This window comes from Hemiscyllium ocellatum, unplaced genomic scaffold, assembly GCF_020745735.1.
Source record: "Hemiscyllium ocellatum isolate sHemOce1 unplaced genomic scaffold, sHemOce1.pat.X.cur. scaffold_257_pat_ctg1, whole genome shotgun sequence".
Taxonomy (NCBI): Eukaryota; Metazoa; Chordata; class Chondrichthyes; order Orectolobiformes; family Hemiscylliidae; genus Hemiscyllium; species Hemiscyllium ocellatum.
Window position 1 is genome coordinate 943,388 of NW_026868137.1, and position 5,518 is coordinate 948,905.

Sequence of the window (5,518 nt, forward strand, 5' to 3'; positions counted from 1 at the left end):
TGTCAGGATAAGGGTCACTGTATTCTCTCTACTCTCTGACACTCACTGTATATCTGTTAGCGCCTTCCCCTGAATAAGGCTCCATCACTCTCACCACTGCAATGCAGCACCTTCTCTCTGTCTCTGTCTCTGTCTCTCTCTCTCACCTGCGCAATACCCCACATGGTTATGAAATGTTCTTATGAGTTTCTAGAATTCTCTGGATTATATCATCTGTACAATGTTCCAGATAATTTTAAAAATAATTCAACTTTAACAAAATGTTCATCCCCCAGTATGTAACGCATCAGAGGAAGGAGCAGAGTTTTACTTTATTTTTTAAATCAATCAGGATGAAAGTGCATCATGAGGCCATTAAGCATCTCAAATATGCTCGACTATTCAGGCAAAGGAATCACCTAAACACTTGAAGATTCACTCTCTTCTTGAAGACAGGCGCCACTTTGCAGTTTCGCCAGTTTCACTGGAACACTCCTGTAATCCCGAGAGTTATGGAATATTTCACACAGTGCCACCAATCACTCTGCAACCACTTCTATTAAAACAAGCTATGAATTACTGATGAGCTCTTTACCCTTGGTCTTTTCTGTTTGAGAAAAGCCTTGTTCGTTTTGTTAGAGACAGTGCAAGACTTTCATCTGACTACAATTTTGTTTTTAATGTTGAAATCTTTCTGCCTTCCCCTGTGACGAACGATGTAAAATACTGTTTTAAATTCTCTGCCTGTTCCCTGAAACCATTTCCCCAGTTACATCCTCCAATTGCACCGCATATTCTTTCCTGCCTTTCTTCCAAGGGTCACACGCATATCATGAACGTTTTTTATTGGATATGGGAAAACTCTTGTGGTTAGATTTTTTTCATTTTTCTTGCCAGAATTGCAATATATTTCTTTGTATTTTGTTTTATACAATCTGCTTCTGCTTCCAAAAGTAAACTTCCCAAATGTGGCCGACGCTAGATCTTCCCAATCTGAATTCTTTAGTTTGTGATTGATTAGTATCCTTCTCAACCTTTGTGCATCATGGGTGGTTCATCATCACATCTTCATATCATCTTCTTTTTGACCAGAGTCAAAAATAGCTGAGCGCTATTAAGCAGTACCTGCTTAAATATTCCCCTACCCCAAACTCATCTGCTGACCTTCACCTGTGTCGATTTTCACACTGCGTATTTGACCAGATATATTACATAAATCTGCATTTGAAATGCCTGGCTCTTTTCAGTCATTCAGTGGGAACCTACGTATTTGGCTGAACACATGGAGAGTGACTCCATTCTCTCAGGTTTTCTGGCTCTGTGATTTCTATTCAATGATGTCACATTCCTGTGGGAAGCTTCGTACATGACATCCTTTTCTCTCAAACGAGAAATCACCTCACTCTAATGGACTGAGCCTTCAGCTGTGACTGTCCCGTCTCTCTCACTTCTGCCCTCACTTCACCCCCTCCTTCCCAGAAAATGATAGATCTCCCTTTGTCCTCTCTTCCTACTGCACTAGAATCTGCATTCGCAGAATCATCGTCCACCACTTCCACCACATCCATCAGGATAGCACTATCAAACACATCTTCCCCTCCCGTCCACTTTCAGTAGTTCACAGGGACTATTCCTTCTGTGGCATGCTCCATCACCCCGAACATTTCTCCACAAACCCATGGCACCTCCCCATGTAAATGCAGAAGTTGCAACATTTGCCCATTCACCGCTTCCCTCATCACTGTACACACACCTTTCAGGTGAAGTAGCATTTCACTTGTACTCTTTCAATCCAATCTCCTGTCATTGCTTATCACAATGCAGTCTCCTTTACATTAGTGAGCCAAACAGAAACTGATTTGAGGAACATCTCCACTTGGTCTGTAGGAATGACCCTTTCCTTCTGATTGCTCCTACATTGCTGTCAGGATAATGAGAATTCTTTGAGGAGGTAACGGAGCGTTGAACCAGAGAGAGTTAACTATTGACTGACAGAGAGGACTCTGACTGAACAACACTGAGATGTCAGAAGGCATGCAATCGTAAGACACAGGCAGAGAGAGTTACCTATCTGAACTTCCAGAAGGCCTCTGATATGGTACCGCACAGAAGGCTGCAAAGTTAGATAAGGACCCATGGCGTCAGAGGCCAGGCACTAGCATAGATAAAAGGTTGGCTGTCTGGCAGGAGGCATAGTGAGGATAAAATTGTCCCTCTCAAGATGGCAACCGGTGACTAGCACTGTTCCACAAGAGTCAGTGTTATGACCACAACATTTCACTTTATAGGTGAGAAGGAAGAGGGGAGATCCAATTGAAACTTACAGAATACTGAATGATCTGGACACAGACAAATTGGGAGGACGTTGGCACTGGCAGGAGGACACAGGCATAAAGCAAAGGGAAAACCCATTAGAACGGAGATAAGACTAAACGTCTTTAGCCAGAGGGTGGTGAAATTGTGGAATTCCTTACCACAGAAGGCTGTGGAAACCAGATCATTTGGCACCATCGATATAGCCAAGAAAGGGACTGAGGATCTGAAAAGTAACTACACAGAGTTAGTTTGGAAGCTGAAGAGCAGGACGAGTAGAGTAGTGATCTCAGGTTTGCTACCAGTGGCACGAGCTAGTGAGATGAGGAATAGTCAGCGAATGCAGCTTTACACGTGACTTCGAGGGTGGTGCAGGAGGGAGGGCATCAGTTACCTTGACCAACGGAATACCTTCTGGTTAAGGTGGGACCTGTACACGAAAGACGGGTTGCACCTGAACTGGAGGGGCACAAATATCCTGTTTGGGAGATATGCTCGTGTGATTCTGGCCGGTTTAAACGAGTTTGGCAGGGGGGTAGGAATAAGACCACACGTCTGAGAGGGGGTTAGTTGCAGACGGGACAGTGACAGGATGTATTGAATCTTTCAGGAAGGTTTCTCACGCGATGCAACAAAGGGATAATTTGAAGTGTGTCTGCTTTAATGCAAGGAATGTCTGAAATAAGAGTGACAAACTTAGAGCATGGATCAGTACTTGGGGCTACGATGTCGTGGCCATAACAGAGACGTAGGTTTCACAGGGGCAGGGATGGTTGCTTGATGTTCCAGGGTTTAAAACGTTTAAAAATGTTTCGGAACGGCACAGTATCTCAATGGTTAGTACTGCTGCCTCACAGCGACAGAGACTCGGGTTCAATTCCCAACTGAGGGGACTGTCTGTGTAGAGTTTGCAAATATTCCCCGTGGGTGTGTTCCGGTTTCCTCCCATAATCCAAAGATGTGCACTTTTGGTGAATTGGCCATGCTAAATTGCCCATAGTGTTAGATGAAGGGGTAAATGTAGGGGACTGGTTCTGGGTGGGTTGCTCTATGGAGGGTTGGTGTGGACTTGTTGGGCCGAAGGGCCTGTTTCCACACTGTAAGTAATCTAATTTTATCTAAAAAAGAACAGGATGGGTGGAAAATGAGGAAAGGGTGTAACATTGCTAATCAGAGAGTGCGTCACAGCTACAGAAATGAAGGTTGTTGAGGAAGGTTTGTCTCCTGAGTCAGTGTGGGTGGAAGTTAGGAACAGCAAGGGAACAGTCACTGCATTTGGGTGTTTTCTACAGATCACCTAATAGCAGTAGAGAGATTGAAGATCTCATAGGCAGGCAGATTCTAGAAAAATGCAAACGTAGCAGGGTTATTGTTATGGGTGATTTCAACTTTTCCAATATCGCCTGGAACTTCCTAAGTGCAGATGGTGTGGATGAAGCCGTTTTTGTCAGGTGTGTTCAAGACCGTTTCCTTGCTCAGTATGTAGATAGACCGACGAGGGGAGCGGCAATTTTGGATTTGGTGCTCAGCAACGAGCCAGGACAGGTGTCAGAACTCACGGTGGGAGAGCACTTTGTTGAAAGTGATCACAACTGCCTCACATGTAGCACAGTCTGCGAGAGTGAAAGGTGCAGTTTCCGAGGGAAGATGTTTAATTGTGGAAAAGGAAATTATGACGCTATCAGACAGGAGTTGGGAAGTACAGACTGGGAGCAATTGTTCCACAGAAAGGGCACAGCAGATATGTGGAGACTGTTTAAGGAGCAGTTGTTGCGAGTGATACACAAATTTGTTCCTCTGAGACAGGTAAGAAGGGGTAAGATTAAGGAACATTGGATGATGAGAACAGAGAAACTTCTCGACAAAAAGAAGCAGCTGCAAATGTGTTGCTGGTCAAAGCACAGCAGGCCAGGCAGCATCTCAGGAATAGAGAATTCGACGTTTCGAGCATAAGCCCTTCATCAGGAATCAAAAAGCAGGCAGCTTACGGAAGATGGAGGAAGCAAGAATCTAGCACATCTTTAGAGGATTACAGTCTTGCTAGAAAGGAGCTCATAAATGGAACGAGGCGAGCCATGATGGGGCACGAGAAAAGGCTTGGCAAGAAGTATTAGAGAGAATCCAAAAGCATTTTTCTCATACGTGAGGAATAAGGGAATAATCAGGGAGAAGGTAAGGCCGATCAGGGATAGCGTAGGGAACTTCTGCATGGAGTCTGAGCAGATAGGGGAAGCCCTAAATGAGTTTTTTGCTTCGATTTTCACCAAGCAAAGAGAACGTGTTGTAAATGAAAACTTAGAGTAGCTGGGCCAGATCAGTCTTGACCAGGTCAAGATTGATGAATTTGATGTGCTAGCAATTTTGGAAAACATTGAGATGGATACGTCCCCAGGGCCAGACCAGATTTATCCTACACTGCTCCGGGAAGCAAGAAAGGAGGTTTTAAAGTCACTCGTGATGATATTTGCCTCCTCACTCTCCACTGGAGTCGTGACGGAGGATTGGAAGGAGGCGAAAGTTGTTCCTTATTTCAAGAAGGGTAATAGGGAAATCCCTGGCAATTAGAGACCAGTCAGTCTTATGTCTGTGGTCAGCAAAGTTTGGAAAAAGTTCCGAGGGATAGGATTTATGACTATCTGGCAAAGCATAGTGTGACTAAAGGGCAGTCGTTCCTTACAAATCTTCTTGATTTCTTTGAGGTGTCAAGACGGGTTGACTACGGTCAAGCAGTGGATGTGGTGCATGTTGACTTTAGCAAGGTATTTGAGAGGGTTCCCCATTGATGGCTCATTCATAAAGTCTGGAAGGATGGGATACAGGGAGATTAGGCTATCTGGATTCAGACTTGGCTGGCTGGCTGAAGGAAGACAGTGGTTGTAGATGGAAAGTATTCTGCTTGGAGGACAGTGTTGAGAGGGATCCAACAGGGCTACGTTCTTGGGCCTCAGACTTTTGTAGATTTTATACATGACTTGAATGAGGAGGTTATGTGGTGGGTTAGTAAATTTGCTGATGACATAACGGTTGGAGGTGTCGTCAATAGTATAGGGGTCTTCTGTAGGCTGCAGCGCGACATAGACAGGATGCAGAGCTGGGCTGAGAAATGGCAGATGTAGTTCAACCTGGATAAATGCGAAGTGATGCATTTTGGTAGTTCAAATTCGAATCCTGAATATAGTATTAAATACAGGATTCTTGGCAGTGTGGTGGAACGAGAGGGATCTGG